The sequence below is a fragment of the Pantherophis guttatus genome, chromosome 12 (genome assembly GCF_059756535.1).
Source record: "Pantherophis guttatus breed Tessera chromosome 12, ASM5975653v1, whole genome shotgun sequence".
Classification (NCBI taxonomy): domain Eukaryota; kingdom Metazoa; phylum Chordata; class Lepidosauria; order Squamata; family Colubridae; genus Pantherophis; species Pantherophis guttatus.
Window position 1 is genome coordinate 21,745,905 of NC_142074.1, and position 23,223 is coordinate 21,769,127.

Genomic DNA, 23,223 nt, shown 5'->3' on the forward strand with positions numbered 1-23,223 from the left:
CGGTGGCTTCTGTTTGGTTGTTTCTCATTGAGTGGTGCAATTTAGTGAAGGTTGGAATCTTGTGGCTTTGAATAAGTTCCATGGTGTCAGTGGTTTCAGGCTTGAGATCGAAGGAAGCCAGTTGCTCTATAGAGATAGTCCTTGAGTTATAACCATATGTTTCCTGACCATTCCGAGTTACACAGGTGGGATTCACCTACCGATTTGCCCAGCACCGAAAATGTGAGTGCGCGTGTGTGCCCCCTCCATGCATGTGCACGGCCTTCCGTGCATGCGCTTTGCTCACACGCGTGACTTCCACGCATGCACACAGCTTGAAGACGCAACTAAGTAGGACGGCATAGCGCCGGCTGCAGATCGCTCCTACCGGTTAGCCCAAACCGGCTGAATACCACCTCTGGACTTACACTGGCACTAAAAAAATAAAAAAGGGTACTTACAGCTGTTCCTCACACTTGTGACTATCACAGCATCTCCTGCGATCAAAATTTGAACACTTGGCCATAGACGTGGAAGGAGATCCTGGGATCCCTTGATCTCCATTTGCAACCTTCCAGATGGCTTCAGACAAGCAAAGGCAACCAAGGAAGCTGGATTCACTGAATCACCGTGTGATTCGCTGAAGTGATTTGCTTAACGTGGCCAAAAACAACAACAACAACAACAACAACAACAACAACAAAAGGTTGCAAAATAAGGTGTGACTCACCAATCAACCACGTTGCTTAGTGATGGAAATTTTGATTCCAACAGCGATGGTCATAAATCAAGGACTACCTTTACTAGGAAAGTATTTTCTGTGTTCTGTGTTCTACAGTATGTACTCTATTCTACATATTCTGTGTATTATGTATTCTATGCATTCATTATTCTTAGTTGGTATTGGTCCGTTAATTGAAACGGATGTTGGGATTAATCTAATGAGTGGTTCCTTGCTTTTTATTCCCACTACCTTCTGGCCCCCTTGTTTTAAAATCCAAAACTAAGCGTAATCTTTAGGAAGCATATCCTTTTCAAAAAAGGGCTCCGGGATTATTTTTTACATTCCTAAGAAGTTATACAATAATGGGCCTTTACTTTGTAAGATATCCTTGAAGATTTAAAGGTCTCAGCAATGAATTTGTATGGTTTTGTCCAGGGAGATATTTAAGTACAGAATTCTACAAATTTGGGAATTGGTCCAATCCTAGGTTGTTGGCGAGGCAGCAGAAAAAGTATAAGTTACAAGGAAAATATTGCCTGGAAAGAGTTAGTAACTCTAAATGTTTTGTATCTCCACCGAAATACTGGCTGTTTTGCTTCTTGGCTTAAGGGTCATGTTGTGTTGCTTTCTCGAACACTTCTAGAAAATGGATCCCAGTGTTTTTGCCGACATATTTGATCATTTTGACAAGTTGTCGGACATAAAAGGGAACAACTCAGTCCAGATGATCATCAAATCTTAATAAGCAAGTTGTATTTCCTAGTAGTCGGTGTGCATTTCTATTTTGTACAAATTACCGCGTTTCCCCTGAAAATACAACCTACTCAGAAATTAAGTCTTAGCTTGATTTTTTTACACATGTGCCCAATATAAGCCATAGCCCCCCAAAATAAGCCATAATTAAGACCCCGCCCACTCATGCACAGGTAAAAATTAAGGTAAGGTGGGGATGGGGGTGGGTGGGTGGAGCTGCCCTATTATTTACCGTATTTTTCAGAGTATAAGATACACCTTAGTTTTTGTGGAGAAAAATAAGAAAAAAGCTGATTGGTGGGTGGATCAGCCTCCTAGAATACCCCCAATCAGCTGTTCCCAGAGATGAATTTTAGCAACAGATTCGTTGGTTGTGAGCTCTGTGCCTTGCTTTTTTTTTTCTGCCTCTGAAAGCCTCCGAAACAGAGCTTCAGAAAAAAAGGCTTTTTTCCCTGAAGCTCTGTTTGGAGGCTTTTTTTCTGAAGCTCTGTTTGAAGGCTTTTTTTCTGAAGCTTCTTTCAGAGGCTTTTATTCTGAAGGATTATCTGTGCTCTGTTCAATCTCCTTTCTTTGGTATTGGTATATAGATTAACCTCTTCCGATCTGTTGGTTATTGTGTCATTCTCCAGATTTGTTAGCATAGTTTGGTTAGAACCTTTACTGATTCTTCTTTTGTTGCTTGCCATATTATTTTAGATAAAAGCCTTTCAGAGGCTTTTTTCCCCGAAGCTCTGTTTGGAGGCTTTTTTTCCGAAGCTTCTTTCCGAGGCTTCTTTCAGCCTCTGAAATCTCCGTTTGCGAGGCTGGGCGGGGCTACATTCGGAGTATAAGACACACCCAGATTTTCACCCTCTTTTTTTGGGGGAAAAAGGTGCGTCTTATACTCTGAAAAATACGGTAGCTTCGGATAGTTGCAGCCAGGCCTCGCACACCTCGGCCCATTTCTTCTGCAGCTGGCAAGGCTTTCCTGAAGACCTCTGGAGCCGATAACAGAGTTCTGAATCGATCAGGAGCTCTGTTATCGGCTATGGAGGCCTTCAGGAAAGCCTTGCTGCCTTGCTGGATGAAGAAGTTCCTGAAAGCCTCTGATAGCCAAAAAGATGCTAGGGTGCACAAGTGAGGTGAGTCAGTGGATGACCCCCGAAAATAAGACATGGCGCCTTTTTTAGTGCCAAAACAAAATATAAGGCAGGGTCTTATTTTCAGGGAAACACAGTAGGATCTTCAGCAATTGCTACTCCATCAATTCAGACTGAATGTCCAAAGGATTTCAACCAGCATCACCAAAACATAAATTGTTGTCAGGGATATCAAACATCCTCAGGAGAAGAGAAAGCAACTGAGATCGTCCATATCCCAGAACAGCACAGACAATATCAAATATTTCAGAAGTGTGTCCGTAAAGAAAAGCCAAGAGGTAGGTTTGAGACCAAGAATCTGGGTGAGCAGTTTAAGCAACGTTCACGAGACAGGGCCAGAAAGGGTCCAGCAATATATTTCATTTCTCACATTTGTGACACTCAGGCCAAAGGTTTTCTGCAGCAACAGCAGAAAACTCTTCCTTAAGTCAGCCTATGCTGGTTAGCTTCAGAGGTGGTATTCAGCCAGTTCGGACTAGTTCAGGCGAACCGGTAGTTGCGACCTTCCCGAGTGCAATCCCGTTGTATATCACTGTGTTTCTGATGCCTCGTGCATCTGTGGACGGCGAGTGCGTGCGCATTGCTGTGTTGTTCGACATCGCACACATGTGCGGATGGCGCATGTGTGCAAATTGCTGTGTTTTGTGACACCACACGCATGTAAGCATGCACTCACATTTCCGGTGCTGGGCGAAACGGTTGCTACCATATGTGATACCCATCCCTGGTTAGCTTAATAAGAAAGAATGATGCATTTAGGAGAACTTTAAGACTTTGGGTTGACTAAGCCTTCATCCCAAAGAGCCTAGTCTCTCAAGGTGGGATGTTGGTGCCATTTGGTGATTTGCTTTACTGCTTGACAGTGGTGACATGTTTCTAGGATGTCTCGAGGTTGGGATTATGTGGTTTAAGCTTCAACCATTGTCTCAGGCCTGGAAGCTACCTTTTCCGTTGAATCTTCAGGCCTGCCACATTTACTACTGTGGGAAACTGGGAGGGGGGATTGTATGGAGCCAGGGGTGATATGTAGTCATAATAACATTCTTTTCTCAGAGAGTCAAGGCCATCTTGCTCTGCACCTGAACGGCTGGAACTGGGAGGCATCTCCAGTTGGGATGGTGCTTTAATTGGACCATGTGATGGACTTGTGGGTGCTGGGCAGGGACTTGGACTTTCCTTTGGGTGGGGAAAACCTGGAAGCTTTCAGATTCGGGTTTTCCCAGATGTACCAATATGACATCTGTAATAAAATGAGGAACTTCAAGCCTCGGAGTCTTCTTTCGTTGGGGGTGTTACTTGGAATCCTGACATTTTTTCTTTCCTGGATCTGCTCCTTCAAGTGAGGGAACCAGGTTTGAACCCTCATTTCTCCTTTCTCCTCAGCAAGGTGTCAAGCAGGATAGATCCTACCCTTAAGTTGAGTTACGCACATGATTTCTCTGAGCTGCCAATATTGGGCTATTTTTACATTGTAATTTGGAACTGCGCTATTTTAAGTGTTTTTAATGACCCTTTGTTTGGTTTGAAATGCAATTTTTTTTTAAAAAAAAAAAGTGAAAAAGAATTGTAAAAAGAACATAGTGTGAAGACTAAATTAAGGCTGTTACATTTCCACCCCTGTGCATTTCGAGTTTGCTATAATAATTTTTGTTTAGTCGATCTTTGCCGAAGAGGCAACCCGCCAGGGTTGAGTATCTCAACTTACATTTTGGATGGTCATACATGGAGGCACACTGGAGTGGTGCGGTGGCCTAGAAGTGGAGCTCTCATCTCACAATCAGGAGGCTGTGAGTTCGATCCTAGGTAGAGGCAGATATTTCTCTCTCTCTGGGCACCATGAGAATATATCTGCTGTGCAAAACTCTGCATCGGTGACAGGAAGGGCATCCGGCCAGTAAATACTCTGCTAGACCTCCAAAGTTCCTTTCCAACTCTGTTATTCTGTTAATTTTATCCTGGCTCCTGATTTCTTCCTTCTGACACCAACCCCCTGAATCCTTATCCTATGCCTAAAAATGCTTTCCCTTTTCATACATTCGGTCGATAATACCTTGCATCTATCGATCCAGGTAAACTTTGTACAGTAGCCAGGCGGTGGATTTCCCTCCCCCCCTCTAAAAAACACAGATTTGTTTAAAAACAAAGTTAATATCTAAAGCCAAGCCATTGACATTCCTTTCAATATTGACATGTGTTAAATGGATTTTTTTTTTTCTCGGCTTCCCAGACTTTAAAACGTCTACCCGAAGCAGAACTAATGGGCTTTTTTTAAAATAGGAAGATCCAGCGTACGGACGTCTTGCCTCTAAATTGTTCAATAGCTGGAAAACGGAAGAGATGGCTGCAGAGGTGGGTTTCAGCAGGTTCTGACCAGTTCTGGAGAACCGGTAGCAGAAATTTTGAGTAGTTCGGAGAACCGGTAAATACCACCTCTGACTGGCCCCACCTCCAACTATTCTCTGCCTCCCGAGTCCCAGCTGATCGGGAGGAAATGGGGATTTTGCAGTAACCTTCTCCTGGAGTGGGGAGGGAATGGGGATTTTACTGTATCCTCCCCCTGCCATGCCCACCAAGCCACGCCCACCAAGCCATGTCACACCCACCAAGCCACGGCCACAGAACCGGTAGTAAAAGTTAAAAGGCTGAAATGGATTCACCCCTCCCCCCTGTCCAGATGAGAAGAAGGAGTTTAATTTATCAAACCCACATCCCCCTATTTTTTAAAAATTTCCCCCATCTTAATAATTTATTTATTTATTTATTTATTTATTTATTTGTTTAAATTTCTATACCGCCCTTCTCCAAATAGGACTCAGGGCGGTGCACAGCCTAAGTAAAAACAAAACATACAAAATTTAAAAAACAGTATTAAAATAATTAGATATTCTGGCCGTAAATTAAAACAACCCAATTTAAAACCAATTTAAAATTTAGCTCAAGCCAGCCCAGCTAGTTGAAATAAATAAGTTTTCAGGGCCCGACGAAAAATCCGGAGGTCTGTTATTATACGTAACTCCGGGGGAAGGTTATTCCAGAGGGTGGGCGCCGTCACAGAGAAGGCTCTCCCCCTGGGGGTCGCCAGCCGACATTGTCTGGCAGACGGCACCCTGAGGAGGCCCACTCTGTGCGAGCGTACTGGCCGGTGGGAGGCTATTGGTGGCAGTAGGCGGTCTCGTAAGTACCCCGGCCCTAAGCCATGGAGCGCTTTAAAGGTGGTCACCAACACCTTGAAGCGCACCCGGAAGACTACCGGGAGCCAGTGCAGCTCGCGCAGGAGAGGTGTCACATGGGAGCGCCTCGTCGCCCCCATAATCCCCCGCGCGGCTGCATTCTGGACCAGCTGGAGCCTCCGGGTGCACCCCAGGGGGAGCCCCATGTAGAGAGCGTTGCAGTAGTCCAGGCGGGAAGTGACTAGTGCCTGAGTGACTGTGCGTAGAGAGTCCCAATCTAGAAAGGGGCGCAACTGGCGTATCAGGCGAACCTGATAAAAAGCCCCCTTGGCCACGGCCGTCAAATGGTCTTCTAAAGACAGCCGTGCGTCCAGGAGGACGCCCAAGTTGCGAGCCCTCTCCGTGGGGGCGAGTGATTCGCCCCCAATAGCCAGCGATGGCGTCAGCTGGCTATATCGGGACGCTGGAAGCCACAGCCACTCGGTCTTGGAGGGGTTGAGTCGGAGCCTGTTTCTCCCCATCCAGGCCCGCACGGCCTCCAGGCACTGGGACATCACTTCAAGGGCATCGTTGGGGTGGCCTGGGGTGGAGATGTACAGCTGGGTGTCATCAGCGTACTGATGGAACTCCACCCCGAAGCCACGGATGATCTCACCCAGTGGCTTTACATAAATGTTGAACAGAAGGGGCGAGAGGACCGACCCTTGTGGCACCCCACAAGCAAGGTGCCTCGGGGTCGACCGCTGCCCCCCCGTCAACACAGATTGCGACCGGTCAGAGAGGTAGGAGGAGAACCACCGCAGAACGGTGCCCCCCACCCCCAACCCCAATTGCTGGTCCTACCAGGAGACGATGTGTACGGTAGTCTCGGTGGCAGATGGGCAAAGCCTTGGTGAATGTGGCTCCATTCCAGCCAATATAATTGCTTCATTGTTTTATGGTATCATTAAATGGGCATCAGTGAACTGCAGTACAAGAGAAAGAAGGAGAAGGAGAAAGAGAGAGAGAGAGAGAGGGAAAGAAAGAGAGAGATGAGGGAAGAGGGAGAGAGAGAGAGAGGAGGAGAGAGAGGAGAGAGAAGGGACAGAGAGAAAGAGAGAGAAGAGAGAAGAGAGAGGAGAAAGAGAGAGAAGAGAGAAGGGAGAAAGAGAGTGAGGGATAGAGCGAGGGAGGGGGAGAGAGAGAGAAGAGAGAAGAGAGAGAGGAGAAAGAGAAGGTAGAAAGGAGAGAGAAAGAGAGAGAAAGAGAGAAGAGAGAAGAGAGGAGAAAGAGAGAAGAGAGAAGGGAGAAAGGAGAGAGAGAGTGAGGGATAGAGCGAGGGAGGGGGAGAGAAGAGAGAGAGGAGAAAGAGACAAGGGAGAAAGGAGAGGGAGAAAGAGAGAGAAAGAGAGAGAAGGGAGAAGGAAGAGAGCGAGGGAGGGAGGGAGAGAGGGAAAGAGAGGGAGAGGGAGAGGGAGAGAGAGAGAACCAGTTTATGATACAATGAAGAAGTTATTGCCAAACAGTTCGAGAAGGATTTTGGAGAGACCAACTGCCTTTCTTCATGTTTTTTTTAAATTGATTCAACGTTTAGTTACTCGATTAATTTTCTTATTGGCAGTAACTGTTTTCTGGTTTTAATTGAGCCAGCTGACATCCAAAGAAGGGGTAAAGGAATTGTTCTCTGTATTGCATTTCATTTAAAAACAAAAAAAGCTGTTCGTTTTTAAGTGTGTTATTTCTAAAGGTAAGCCTGAGATTATTTATTTATTTTTGTTTTAATTGCTTCTAATGCATCCCAAAATTGCTTTTAATTGCTCCCCGTTCTGGAACGGGTTCTTTGAACATTTGGAAAGGGGGTTAAAGGTGTATAAATAAATTATACATGAAATTATAAATGAGAGTCTTCAAGTAAACAGTAGCAATTTAAGAAACAATGCCCTAATATTCTCTCGGGAGAAGAGGAGACAATGGGCTTCTTTTTTAGGATAATCCTAAACCTTTTCAAAAAGGTTTTATAGAAAACGTCTTGCATTCTTAGCTTGGCCCAAGCAATCCAGAAATATTTGAAGAGAAAACCCAGGAGATTTTAAGTACCACTGAAGCAAAGGAAACCAATTCAGATTATATAATCATTGATCCTCACAAAAGGCCAGGAATGAAACCTCTTCCAAGGTCAGACATGAATCCAGTCTGAAATGCTTGTGACCCAATTCTTGCAAAACTTGTTGGAAGAAAAGGATGTCTCCGCTATACCTTTCAGGTGGATATGAAAAGAAGGACTAGGGGAGACATGAGAGCAGTGTTCCAATATCTTCAGGGCTGCCAGAAAGAAGAGGGAGTCAAGCTATTCTCCAAAGCACAAGAAGGCAGGACAAGAAGCAATGGGTGGAAACTCATCAAGGAGAGAAGCAACCTAGAACTGAGGAGAAATTTCCTGACAGTGAGAACAATTAACCAGTGGAACAACTTGCCTCCAGAAGTTGTGAATGCTCCAACACTGGAAGTTTTTAAGAAGATGTTGGACAACCATTTGTCTGAATTGGTATAGTGTTTCCTGCCTGAGTAGGGGTTTGGACTAGAAGACCTCCAAGGTCCCTTCCAACTCTGTTATTCCATTCTATTCTTTGTGGCAATTCAAAAGCATTATGAGTTTATTCCATCACAAGAATCTGACCTACTAATAGTCAAAGCTAACTGGCGCCAGTTAAGAATCAGTGGACTTTTGATTGGTGAAAAAGGAAATATGAATAAGGGTATGGAGATAAAATAGATAGAGAAAAGATGGGAGAAAATAATCAGAAGAATAGAAACCCAGATGATGCCTAGGTAAAGGGAGAAAAGGGGGTGGGATGTAAAAGGGAAAAAATGAGATTATTATAAAAATGTACACAAATGATGAAATAGATATAATTATTAATTAAATAAGAAATTGAAATGAGAATAGAGATCAATAGAATAGTGGTGTAGGGTTTCCTGCTTAAGCAAGGGGCTGGACTAGAAGACCTCCAAGGTCCCTTCCAACTCTGCTATTCTATTCTATTCTATTCTATTCTATTCTATTCTATTCTATTCTATTCTATTCTATTCTATTCTATTCTATTCTATTCCATTCCATTCCATTCCATTCCATTCCATTCCACTCCACTCCACTCCACTCCACTCCACTCCACTCCATTTATTCTATTCTATTCTATTCTATTCTATTCTATTCTATTCTATTCTATTCTATTCTATTCTATTCTATTCTATTCTATATAGTGGGTCACTCACATTTGCCCAGGATACAGAACCCCACATGCTAGCAAAAATATTTCAGATGATCTTTAGATCTCACCACCCACATAATGTAGCATCTGTCATGTCCACTCTGACTTCTTTTTTTGGAGAGAAGGAGGAAGTGGCCATGGAAATTGGAATGTCTTCCAGTACTTGAGGGGCTGTCACAGAGAAGAGGGGGGGTTGATCTCTTCTCCAAAACACTTGAGGTGAGGACAAAACATAATAGGTGGAAGATGATCAACAAGACATCCAACTTAAAATGAAGGACAAATTTCCTGACAGTGAGAACAATTAACCAGTGGAACAAACTTGCCTCCAGAAGTTATGGATGCTCCATCAATGGAGGTTTTTAAGAAGAGGTCCTTGGTGCTCTCTCTCTCTCAGCTTTTTTTGTCTTCTTGTAGATGTTTCATTATCCAAAGTAAGTAACTGCTGATATTACCTACTTTGGTTAATGCAAGAAAACAACAAAGCTCGGAGAGCAGACCAAGGACCCCTCAATCGGATGTATCTTCCATCCTTCGGAATATTTGCCCTTGAGAATATATGAATTGTTTTCTTTCGGAGGATATCTTGACCTTTGCTTGAGCTGTAACCTTCTCTGGTCCTTCTTATTTATGGCATGGTACGTTGGCTTTACATCCACGGGCTCGGAGAACTCTTTGGCTCCAATAACTTTGTAAAAATAAGTGATGTTCTGTCTCTTGGGGTGGACTGTCTCCGGCTGTCCTTTTCTGTTGCTCTCTGTGCCTCCGTGGGACAAAACGAACTGGTCTCCGCTTTAGAAAAAAGATGACTTCACCAGAACACAATGTGAAGCTTTGCGAGTGCTTGGTCATGGCAGAGAGTGCCCGGAGGGGGCCCTTTTGTAAAGGCCACTTGTGTTGACTGGGGAGTCGCACTCACAAACAGTGTGGTCTTTCTCCAGTGATGATGTAATGGGGTTGAGCAACCCGGGACGAAGAGGGGGAAAGAAAAGGGGCACCGAGTCCTCAATCAGCTGGGAAGGAAGCAATCTGGGGTTTTTTTTTTCTCAAAGGAAGGGAAGATGAAAACAGGTAGTTCGATCTCGCTTCCACCAGCTACTATTTGAAACGACTGGAAAAGATCTGTGGGTCCTCGCCCTTATTAAATTTCTTCTAATATCCAGCCAACGTTTTACTTCTCTGCCCTGCTGATTTCACTTTCTTCCTTTCCGATCAACGGAGAATGAGCTTAGCTTGCTTCCGTTACCCAGCCCATCCCTTCAAATATTTGAAGAAGGCTTTCAAGTTATTCCTTAATATTCTTGACTCCGGAATAATGATGCCGCTAGTCCTTGACTTGCTCCCGCAACTGAGCCCAAAACTCTCTGTCGGAAAACAAGACAGTTGGTTCAAGTGAATTTTGCCCCATTTGCAACCGTATTAAGTGAAATCATGGCAGTTTTTTTTTTAATTTGATTTATATGCCGCCCTTCTCCAGAGACTCAGGGCGGCTTACAATGTGCTAAGCATGTGCTAAGCATAATGTTAAGTTAAATAACACTGTTTTGTAAAATGCATCTGGTTTCCCCATCGACTCTGCTTGTCCGAAGGTCATAAAAGAGGAACATGTGACCCCAGGATCATAAATACGAAGCAGTTGCCAAGCGTCTGAATTTTGATTGTGTTACCATGGCGATGCTGCGACATTCGTAAGTCTGAAAACTGATCATAAGTCGTTTTTTCCCCAGTGGCGTTGTAACTTTGAACGGTCACTAAACGATTTGTAAGTCTTCTGATTTTTGAGACCTATGTTGTATACCTTGATTATCTTTTTTAAATGACCCCATAATCCCTTGCGGCAACTGAATGGAGCTGAGTGTTTACTGGCCAGATGCCCTTCCTGTTGCCAATGAGGAGTTTTTCCCCCAGCAAATATATTCTCATGGTGCCCAGAGAGAGAGAAATATCTGCCTCTACCTAGGATCGAACTCACAGCCTCCTGATTGTGAGGCGAGAGCTCCACCTCTAGGCCACTGCATCACTATGTTGTACACCTTGATGCTGCTCCTGATTGACTAAAACTGTATAGTTCATCTTATTTAAGATCTTTTGACAATATGGAGCTCAGAAGTGGTATCGGACTGCAGCAATGAACCAGCTGAAGTCCCAAAGAGAATTATGTCGTTTCCTGGGTTAAGGAAGCCACCTTTCCATTAATAGAGATGATGCTAATTCCCCCCCCCCCCCCAACAGCTACTTCATATTTCTGGCTATGTTCAGTTAAGGCGCTGATGGCCTTTTTTTTTTGGGTATGAATTGCAATTGAGTCAGTAAGTTGATTGATGGTACTTAACTGCAGAATTTTACATTTTCCTCGGTGGAATTTAATTGCTGCAAAGTCTATAAGCGTGGAAAGCTGAGTAATGTCGCTTTCCTTGGATGGATTTCTCAAGCTGCCTCTTTGAAATCAAACCGTGATTACCCGTGACTCGTGGTCACCGTGACAAACCATGAAAGTAGCATTGAAAGTTGATAGGGTAGACATTTGTACGCACTGTCGCCATCATGGGTATGTGATCGACCCAAAGTTGTATCTGTTATATGGTTTCATATATAGATTATATAGAAAAAAGGTCTCCAAACTTGGTAACTTTAAGACACGTTGACTTCAACTCCCAGAATTCCCCAGCCAGCTGGTTGGGGAATTTTGGGAGTTGAAGTCCACAAGTCTTAAAGTTGCCAACTTTGAAGACCCATGATATAAAGAGCCAGGGTTGGTGTCATGGTGAAGGCATCCGGTTAGAAACCAGAAGACTGAGAGTTCTAGTCTTGGCATAGACACCAAGAAAGCTGGATGGCCAGTCACAGCCTCTCAGCCCCAGGAAGCAAGCAATGGCAAACCACTTTTGAAATCTTGCCAAGAAAACAGCAGGGATTGTCTAGGTAATTGCCAAGACTCTCTCTTATCTCTCTCCTCTCTCTCTTTCTCTCTCTCTTTCCTCTCTCACCTCTCTCTCTTTCTCTCTCTCTTTCCTCTCTCACCTCTCTATTTCTCTCCTCTCTCTCCTCTCTCTCTATTTCTCTCTTTTATCTCTCTCCTCCCTCTCTATTTCTCTCTCTCTTCTGTTTCTCCTCTCTCTCTCTTTCTATTTCTCTCTCTCTCTCTTTCTTCTCTCTCTCTCTCTCTTTCCTCTCTCTCCTCTCTCCTCTCTCTCTATTTCTCTCTTTTATCTCTCTCCTCTCTCTCTATTTCTCTTATGTCTCTCCTCTCTCTCTCTTTCTCTCTCTCTTATATCTCTCTCATCTCTCTCTCTTCTCTCTCTCTTCTCTCTCTCTATTTTTCTCTCTTCTTTCTCTCCTCTCTCTCTATTTCTCTCTCTTATCTCTCTCCTCTCTCTTTCCCTCTCTCTCTCCTCTCTCTCCTCTCTCTCTATTTCTCTCTTTTATCTCTCTCCTCTCTCTCCTCTCTCTCTATTTCTCTCTCTTATGTCTCTCCTCTCTCTCTTTCTCTTTCTCTCTCTTATATCTCTCTCCTCTCTTTCTCTTTCTCTCTCTTATATCTCTCTCCTCTCTCTCCTCTCTCCTCTCTCTCTTATCTCTCTCTCTCCTCTCTCTCTTCTTTCTTTCTCTCTTTCTCTCTTATCTCTCTCCCCTCTCTCTATTTCTCTCTTATCTCTCTCTTCTCTCTCCTCTATTTCTCTCTCTTATCTCTCTCCTCTCTCTCTCTCTTATCTCTCGCTCTCTTATCTCTCTCTTTCTCTCTTATCTCTCTCTTTTTCTCTTTCTCTTTCTCCTCCCCCTCTCCTCTCTCTCTCTCTCTATCTGTCTCTGTCTCTGTCTCTCTCTTCCTAGCTGTAAACTGCTCAAAGCTTGTAAGTTTGATTCATCCATCCATCGATCTACGATCACCAAATACTGAGAGTAGGTAACCTCAATGGCGATAACGGAAATTAAACAATAATTTCAGAATTTTGTAGCGATTTCCTCTTGCTGCTTTTCATGCCGAGCTTATTGAATGTTTTTCAAAATGGCTCAGATTCTCTGTTGGAAAAAAAAAATTAAATTGATAAAAGTTACTGGTAGCCTGGAGATTTATTTAGGCCTGAGAATTCAGCCGTTCTTCCACGAATGATCCTCCTGTAAAAATTTGCTTTTAAATCTCTTTTAAATACGAAAGTTGTATTTTCTTTTTTTAAAAAAAATACCACATAGAGCAGCAGCTATGATCTCTTCAAGCAATCCTATTGGGTTTTTTTTTTCCTATAGGAAGGGTTTGATTCTTCACCTGTCACTTCTAAAATTTTAAGTCATTCCGGATTCTTTGGCAAATAATTAAACAGGTTTATGAAAAACCTTGAATTCCTACCTTGAAATCTTTGGAGTCAGTAAAGTGGAACATCTCAGTTTAAGCTCCCGATGATAGAAAAGAAAATCTTTAGACTCGACGTTTTGAGTTATAAGCAAACATCACTTCCTCCTGCTCGTTGCTTGGCTAACACAATTCTAGCTCTTTGGGAATTGGTCTCCAGGTGTACCAGCACTACCAATAATAATAATAAAAATAAAAAAAAAACCTCATTTCAAGAAATCCTGCCTTAGATCCCTTCTCCCCAGTTAAAGGTTTGACAAATGTCACCTCTCCTATTTAGGGTGAACTTGTGACTCTCAAGATATGGGCCTGTGTGATTGAAGTCAGCTGGTGGGCTCTTAAATCTTTGGGTGGAAAAAAAAATGGAATGGAACTTAAAATTACTTTATTTTTTGCTCTCAGTTGGGTCTCGGTGATTATGATAGGGTACCTGGTAGATGCACAGGGCAATTCCAGAAGGAACCTGTGTGTGGAATTGCTGGTGACGTGTCAGGGCAATTAAACATTAAAAAACAAAACAAAACAGGGTTTTCTATTTTTTTTTTATTTTATAAGAGCCGTGGTGGCGCCGTGGTTAGAATGGAGTATTGCAGGCTCACTCTGCTTTACCTTGCCAGGAGTTCGATCCTGACTGGCTCAAAGTTGACTCAGCTTTCCGTCCTTCTGAGGTCAGTAAAACGAGGACCCAGATTGTTGGGGGCAAGAGGCTGACTCTGTAAACCGCTTAGAGAGGGCTGTAAAACGCTGTGAAGCGGTATATAAGTCTAAGTGCTAACGCTAAGTGGAAAGGGAGGGAGGGAGGGAGGGAGGGAGGGAGGGAAGGAAGGAAGGAAGGAAGGAAGGAAGGAAGGAAGGAAGGAAGGAAGGAAGGAAGGAAGGAAGAGCAAGCTGTGGTGGTGCAGTGATTAGAATGTAGTATTGCAGGCTAATTCTGCCCACTGCCAGGAGTTCAATCCTGACAGGCTCAAGGTTGACTCAAGCTTCCATCCTTCCAAGGTCGGTAAAATGAGGACCCAGATTGTTGGGGACAAGAGAGGGCTGTAAAACACTGTGAAGTGGTATATAGGTCTAAGAGCTAGTGCTAAGTGGAAAGGAAGGGAGGGAGGGAGGGAGGGAGGGAGGGAAGGAAGGAAGGAAGGAAGGAAGGAAGGAAGGAAGGAAGGAAAGAAAGAAGGGCTGTGGTGGTGCAGTGATTAGAAAGTAGTATTGCAGGCTAATTCTGCCGACTGCCAGGAGTTCAATCCTGACAAGCTCCATCCATCCAAGGTCGGTAAAATGAGGACCCAGATTGTTGGGGGCAAGAGGCTGACTCTGTCAACTGCTTAGAGAGGGCTGTAAAGCACAGTGAAGTGGTATATAAGTCTAAGTGCTATTGCTATTATCCCATTTTATCCCATATCTCTGAAAAAGAGAGGTTTTATCCCATTTTATCCCACTGAAGAACACGAGCTGCAAATCGAGATATTCGAAAGCTGATGGGTACAACCGCAATTGGGCCCCAAATTTCCATTGCTAAGCAAGATAGTTATCCAGTGACTTTTGTTCCATTCTTGCCACCTTTCTTGGCACAGTGGTTTAAGTGAATCTGCCTTCCCCATGGACGCTTAAGTCAGAAGGGTTGCCAAAGGGAATCATGTGACCCCCATGCCAGTTGTGCCAAGCGTCTGAATTTTGATCACGCCACCCCGGGGATGCTGCAACGGTCATAAAGTGTGAAAAACGTCCTTTTTTTAGTGCCGTTGCAACGTTGGTCACTCAATGAACTGTTGTAAGTCGAGGACTGCCTGTATAAAGGCGAGGGGGCAAAGAGGTACTTTCAAACGTGCAAGATTCCATTAATGCAGCTTTACACCTTACACTAAAAGTTAGCAAATACTTCTGAGTGGGGTTCACATAATTTTACCACCGGTTGCTGCCTGCCGAAAATGTGAGAGCGTGCGCGCCTTCCGTGCATGTATGTGCACCTTCCGTGCATGCACACGGCCTTCCACGCAAGCGTGCAGCTTAGAAAACGTGGTTAAATAGGACGGCATAGTGCTGGGTTTGGGGTGGTGGGGCGGTGGGGCGGGCCCACCTGCAGGTCGCTACTACCGAATCGCCCAAACCGGCTGAATACCACCTCTGTTCTTGTTGTGACCCAGGCCCAAGTAGGTAGTAACAGACGCCAAGAGTTCCAAAATAAACAGATTTTATTAGAACAGCTGAGAATTAACTCATTCTCAGCGTAGTCCAAACTAAATCAAAACAAAGTCTTCGTAAAGTCTTATCACCAACCTTGGTATAATTAGGCAAACTGCCAAAGGCTTCTCTTGGCAAAAGTTCAGAAGCAGAGGACGCCGACCAGAGATAAGAAACAAATCTCTCGACGGTTGTTTTCCGGCAAAGAGGCCAAGAGCCATTGCTGGTCTTTTAAGCCTTATGGGAGGGGCCAATCATCTCCTGGCCTTACTCCCAAGTCGTCCTCTCTGCTTTAGCTGCTCCTGCCTTCTATCAGCTCTTCTCGTACGTGTACTAGGAACAGGCTCCTCCTGTTCCTCTCCCTCTCTACTATCAGCCTCTGGAGGCTCCGGAGTCCGCACATCACTCCCCGATGGCCCTGGCCCCATCTCTGCCTCTGACACAGAGCCCTCATTCGGGCCTTCTCCAGCCTCCAGGACTGGTCCATGTTCCTCCCCAGCCTCCTCACTGTCCGACTCCGCTTCCAGCTCCGCAGGCTGCTGGCAGACCACAACAGTTCTGAGTGTGTGTTTCTTGTTTGCGGCTATCCTGAAGGGCTGATCGTTTTCTCCATACTCCCTTGAGCTCCAGAGTGAAGGGCCAAATGTAAAACTACAGTTTATTTTACCGAGTCACATGCTGCCTGACCTACATTAGCCCCCCCTCCCCCAAACGTGGAGGAAAATAAGTCAGCAATTTCTCCAGGTCCCGTCCCCCCCACTTCTCCTTCTTAAGAGAAAGTCCAGCTCAATTTTCTATCTGGTCTCCTTTTTTTTTTTTTCTGTTCCTGTTGGAAACCCGGCTTTGCTTTCTTTAAACCAAATTAATTTCAAGGGGATTTCTGGGCTACGATTTGCTCCGAAGCCGTGTGCGTCCCTAATAATGCTATCTTGGCATGTTCTGAGATGTGGCCCGCTAGAAGAAGCACTAAAACGAGACGATTTTAATTCTCCCCAAGCCCGCAGTGTAATTTAACCTTTCTTCCCGAAGATCCTCTCCGACCTTGGGGTATTGGGTTGGCTTCCCCAGAATAAAAGCAGACAAGATTTAAATGATACGTACAGCCTATGCTCCAAGGAAATCTTCCGAAGCCATAAAATAAAATCTGGGATGAACAATGGCTGCAGCGGCAGTTAAGATGCTAGTTCTGCATTCGGAATGACATATGTGGAATTAGGGATGAAATTCAGTTTTCCTGGAAAAAACCCCCCCCCAGCAATAGCAACCTCTGTCAGTATTTCCAGGTAGACCAAAGGCAACCCAATCAGCTAATTCTACTTTAATTGTAAGGCACCATTAACTGAATTGCAGGTACCCCCCCCATCTCTTTTACAGAGGTTCCTTTCTGATTCCTTCCTTTGCCTGTTATACAGCTGTGGGCTACGTCCTCTCTTATCCTTCCCTTCCCTTCCCTTCCCTTCCCTCCCTCCCCTTGTCTTCCCTTGTCTTCCCTTGTCTTCCCTTCCCTTCCCCTTCCCCTTCCCCTTCCTTCCCTTCCCTCATCTTCCCTTCCCTCCCCTCATCTTTCCTCGTCTTCCCTTGTCATCTTCATTTATTTAACCTTCCCTCCCTTCCCCTTCCCTCTTCTTCCCTTGTCTTCTTCTTCATTGATTTAACCTCCCCTCCCCTCCCCTTGTCGTCTTCATTGATTTAACCTTCCCTTCCATTCCCTTCCCTTCTTCATTGATTTACCCCTTGCCTTGCCTCGCCTTGCCTCCCCTCCCCTCCTTCATTGATTTACCCCTCCCCTCCCCTCCTTTCCCCTCCCCTCCCCTTCATTGATTTACCCCCTTCCCTTCCCCATTGATTTACCCCTCCTCTCCTCTCCCCTCCCCTTCCCCATTGATTTACCCCTCCTCTCCTCTCCCCTCCCCTTCCCTTCTTCATTGATTTACCCGTTCCCTTCCCTTCCCTTCTTCATTGATTTCCCTTCCCAATCTCTCAAGGTAATTCCCACGTAGCATTACATTCCCCCCTCTAGAATATACATTCCTAGCTTAATGGAACCAATGAAGGATTTTATGTAGGTCAATGCAATTCTTATTAATTATGACTCAGCAGCCCATTACTTATAGAATTATGCTTTTCCTTCAGGGTGTTGAGCAATTAATCTCTTTCCTGCTTGTTTCTTTCTCATATCTGTTTGCACATGCTTTGGTCCAGCTTTAAGGGTACCTCTGGATTTAGCAAACTAGAATTCTGCCACCAAGCTCACAAGAGCCGGTGGGTAATTGAAGAGGATTAAATATGAGTGTGAGACGATTGCTGGATATTGGTGTCCAGCTAGGGGATCATAAGTGTGGCTGTGGTGTAAGATGTAGTTCAGCTCTGAGTTACAGCTGCTTTTTGATTAGGCATTGTGTGTGCATTAAGAAGGGACTGGACCATCACTTGTCTGAAATGATATAGGATCTCCTGTTTGAGCAGGGGCTGGACTAGAAGACCTCCAAGGTCCCTTCCAGCTCTGTTCTGATTCTGATTCTGATTGCGATGGAAGCAATTGTTAATCCAGTCTAAGAAAAGGACAGTACAGGTAGCCCTTGATATATGACCACCATGGAACCCAAAATTTCTATTGCTGAGTGAGAAAATTGTTAAATGAGTTTTGCTCCATTTTTCTGAATACCTGAAGAAGCTTCTGAAGACCTGAAGAAGTCCCAAAGAAGCTTTTGAAGACCTGAAGAAGACCCAAAGAAGCTTCTGAAGACCCAAAGAAGACCAGAAGAATCTTCTGAAGACCCAAAGAAGCTTCTGAAGACCTGAAGAAGACCCGAAGAAGATTCTGAAGACCCGAAGAAGACCCACTCCAGGGGAAGGATACTGCAAAATAACCATTCCCACCCCACTCCTGGGGGAAGGATACTGTAAAATCTCCATTCCCTCCCCACTCCAGGGGAAGGATACTGCAAAATCCCCATTCTCACCCCACTCCAGGGGAAGGATACTGCAAAATCTCCATTCCCACCCCACTCGGGGCCCAGCCAGAGGTGGTATTTGCCAGTTCTCCGAACTGCTCAAAATTTCCACTGCCGGTTCTCCAGAACCTGTCAGAACCTGCTGGATTTCACCCCTGACTTGGACATCTTATCCTGGAAAAAAACCTGATTTGCTTGACGATTCTCCTCGCGCAGCCTAATAACCCTCAAAAAATAGTCCCCATTACAGAAAATCACAGTCCCATTTTGCTTTCTTTCTGTCTGTCTTTTTTTTGCATCCTTCCATGCCAGATTGATGATGTTTTTTAGCAGCACATCCTTAAGGGGCTATTAGCCTATGCAAAAATAAAAATTCCCTCTTCTCGGTCTAAAAATATTTCCTAACAACCTAAACAAAATTTAAGGAGTTGAAAATTACCTTTTAGAGCTCCCAGTTGGAAAGCACAGCGTGAGTACTAAATTATCCCCATAATTACACCAGTAATAATGCTCAACCTTCACGCAAACAATATGGCCCTTAAAGGAGAGTTGACTTCTTCCAAGTATATTATACCGCCAGCGTTCCTAAGGCAAGACTGGCCCACCAGCTGGAAGGAAATACTCTTTTCTGCCTTAAAATTGAAGAGACCTTCAAGTAAACATATTTATGACACGAAATGGAAGTCAGAGAAGCTTCCCTCCCATCACCGTCACATCCATTTCATGCTGGTTTTGCAAAAGGGGAGTTGAAAGATTTATTTAATAGAGAAAATGTGGACCTGGACTTTGGTCCATAAAAAAGATGTTGAGACTCTAGAACAGTGCTTCCCAACTTTAGCCATGCTGACTGAGGAATGGATGTGTCCAGGTCCAGATGTGGACCTGGACTTTGGTCACTACACTATAAAAAAGATGTTGAGACTCTAGAACTGTGTTTCCCAACTTTAGTAACTTTAAGAAAGGTGGACTTCAACTCCCAGAATTCCTCAGCCAGCCATGCTGGCTGGGGAATTCTGGGAGTTGAAGTCCATCTTTCTTAAAGTTGCCAAGGTTGGGAAACTCTGCTCTAGAAAGAGTGCAGAGAAGAGCAACCAAGATGATGAGGGGACTGGAGGCTAAAACATACGATGAATGGTTGCAGGAACTGGGCATGGCTAGTCTAGTGAAGAGAAGGACCAGGGGAGACAGGATAGCCGTCTTCCAATATTTGAGGGGCTGCCATAGAGAGGAAGGGGTCAAGCTATTTTTCAAAGCACCAGAAGGCCAGGCAAGGAATAATGGATGGAAACTGAACAAGGAGAGATTCAACCTGGAAATAAGGAGAACTTTTCTGACAGTGAGAGCAATGAACCAGTGGAGCAACTTGCCTCCAGACGTTGTGGGAGCTTCATCACTGGAAGCTTTCAAGAAGAGACTGGACGGCCATCTGTCAGAAATGGTGTAGGGGCTCCTGCTTGGGTGGAGGATTGGATTAAATGACCTACAAGGTTCCTTCCAACTCTGTTAATCTATAAATCTATAAACCTCATGCAGAGAATTTGGGGATGGTGAAGCTGGAATTGGGGCTTTGTTTTCCCATCTTCTTCCTGGTGATACTGTCAGACGTGAGAAGTAAGGAGCCAGGATAGAGTTCTAAAGCACAGGTAGTCCTTGACATATGGCCACAATGGGGCCCAACATTTCTGTTCTGCTTCTCATCCAAGAAGCTCCTTCAGATCTTCTTCGGGTCTTCAGAAGCTCCTTCAGATCTTCTTCAGGTCTCCAGAAGCTCTTTCATTCCTTCTTCAGGTCTTCTTCGGGTTTCCAGAAGCTCTTTCATTCCTTCTTCAGGTCTTCTTTGGGTCTTCAGAAGATCCTTCAGATCTTCTTCAGGTCTCCAGAAGCTCTTTCATTCCTTCTTCAGGTCTTCTTCGGGTCTTCAGAAGCTCCTTCAGATCTTCTTCAGGTCTCCAGAAGCTCTTTCATTCCTTCTTCAGGTCTTCTTCGGGTCTCCAGAAGCTCTTTCATTCCTTCTTCAGGTCTTCTTCGGGTCTTCAGAAGATCCTTCAGATCAGGTCTCCAGAAGCTCTTTCATTCCTTCTTCAGGTCTTCTTCGGGTCTTCAGAAGCTCCTTCAGATCTTCTTCAGGTCTCCAGAAGCTCTTTCATTCCTTCTTCAGGTCTTCTTCGGGTCTTCAGAAGATCCTTCCGATCTTCTTCAGGTCTCCAGAAGCTCTTTCATTCTTTCTTCGGGTCTTCAGAAGCTCCTTCAGATCTTCTTCGGGTCTCCAGGAGCTCTTTCATTCCTTCTTCAGGTCTTCTTCTGTTTCCCTTCTTGGTGAGAATAACTTTGTTTAAATACTCAGAAGTAAACCACGCTGCCTTAGAAAGCAAAATAAACCCTCTTGCTAAATTGCATGACATTCGCTTCGTTAAGAGCCGTAGCTAATTGGACATGGGAGCAACTCCTGGGTTATTGTGTTTTTTGGCACCGTGTGGTGCTTGGCACCTGCAGACCAGGCTTGTATCTCCAGAATTATTCTTCTGTAATTATTCTAGTTATCTGTTATGTAACCTACACTATCCGATGGCAAAGTTATTTTCTCCTCTTAATGTTTATTGGAGTTTGAATTACCGGCTTTTGATCGTGGTCCCTTAGGGTGATTTTGTTTGTATAGGGCTGTTGTATTTTTGTGGGGAGGCCTTTAAATTGATGTTAGAATGAATGAAGACTCTTTCTGTGTAAGCACCATGCCTCGGCCTTAGTAACTATCAAGAGAACAACTCTCCGTGAAAATCGTAATGACTTGAAGGGCAATTCTTGCCTTGTGAGTTACAAGATTGCTGCAAAGAGCAAACAAGGATATGAGAAATTTATAGTTTACGTTTACAGAATCACAGAGTTGGAAGGGACCTTGTAGGTCATCTAGTCCAACACCCCACCCAAGCAGGAGACCCTGGCTTATACCATTTCTGACAGATGGCAGTCCAGTCTCTTCTTGAAAGCTTCCAGTGATGAAGCTCCCACAATTTCCAAAGGCAACTTCTGTTCCATTGGTTGATGGTTCTCACTGTCAGGAAATTTCTCCTTATTTCTAGGTTGAATCTCTCCTTGATCAGTTTCCATCCATTGCTTCTTGTCTTTCCTTCAGGTGCTTTGGAAAATAGCTTGACCCCTTCCTCTCTGTGGCAGCCCCTCAAGTATTGGAAGACGGCTCTCATGTCTCCCCTGGTCCTTCTCTTCACTAGACTAGCCATGCCCAGTTCCTGCAACCGTTCATCGTATGTTTTAGCCTCCAGTCCCCTAATCATCTTGGTTGCTCTTCTCTGCACTCTTTCTAGAGTCTCAACGTCTTTTTTTATAGTGTCCAGTCTCTTCTTGAAAGCCTCCAATGATGAAGCTCCCACAATTTCCAAAGGCAACGTCTGTTCCACGGGTTGATTGTTTTCACTGTCAGAAAATTTCTCCTTATTTCTAGGTTGAATCTCTCCTTGATCAGTTTCCATCCATTATTCCTTGTCTGGCCTTCCGGTGTTTTGGAATATAGCTTGACCCCCCTCCTCTATGGGGCAGTCCCTCAAATGCTAGAAAACTGCTATCCTTTCTCCCCTTGTCCTTCTCTTCACTAGACTAGACTAGGTTGAATCTCTCCTTGATCAGTTTCCATCCATTATGCCTTGTTTGAAGAACGAGTTTACTTGGAACTGGCGTTGTGGTTAGCTTTCTGCTTTCTTTACCTAAACTCGAGGTTAAGAAAGAAATAAGTCAAATACAAGATTACGGCATCCTGTTTTATCTTCCATCCATTTTCTGAAGTGACGTGACATTTTGCCGTTTTTTTTCTTCTTGGTTCTACTTGTTGCTTTTAAGCATGCTGTCAGGCCTGGAAGCCATCTTTTTCATTGGGCCTTCAGGCCTTCCACATTTACTATTGTGGGAAACTGGGAGGGGGGATTGTATGGAGCATGGGTAATATATAGTCAAAATAACATTCCTTTCTCAGAGAGTCAAGGACATCTTGCCCTGCAACTGGAGGGCTGGAACTGGGAGGTATCTCCAGTTGGGACGGTGCTTTGATTGGACCATGTGATGGACATGTGGGTGCTGGGCAGGGACTTGGACTTTCCTTTCAGTGAGGAAAACCTGGAAGCTCTCAGATTCGGGTTTTCCCAGATGTGACATCTCTAATAAAATGGAACTTTGAGGAAACTCAAACTTCGGAGTTTTCTTTCATTGGGGGTGTTACTTGGAACCCTGACATATGCATGCTTGTACACCTGGGTGTGTGCTGGGTTTTCCTTTCCCATGTTATGTGAACTTAGTTTTTTTGTTAGTAAACCATGATTTATAGTTTGGTGTTCGGTGTGAATTCACCCCAAATTCAGTCTATGTACATTCATAGTTTATTCAACAAACAATGTTTAAGCAACCTACAGCTTTGCTCCACATATCAGCTTGGTTTGTAAAATCATAGCACTGGAAGGGACCTTAGAGGTCTTCTAGTCCAACCCCTTGTCCAAGCCAGGAGTCCTTATTCCATCCTGGACAAATGGCTGCCCAACTTTTTCATGAAAACCTCCAGTGATGGAGCGCCAGGGGTGGGCTTCAAAAATTTTAGCAAGGGGTCCTCTGCCTGGTTGCTGGGTGGGCATGGCCAGGGTGGGCGTGGCCTAGTCGGCCTCCTGAACCACGATGTGGGGGGGGCCCAGAGGCCTTCCTTGAACGTCTGGGATGGCAAAAACGGCCTCCCC

At 44.6% G+C, this 23,223-nt stretch overlaps 1 protein-coding gene across 1 annotated transcript in view; it reads left to right on the forward strand.

Moving 5' to 3' along the window:
* IL1RAPL2 (interleukin 1 receptor accessory protein like 2) overlaps positions 1-23,223 on the forward strand; it is a 366,383-nt gene that overhangs the window by 22,080 nt on the left and 321,080 nt on the right. The window lies entirely within an intron of this gene.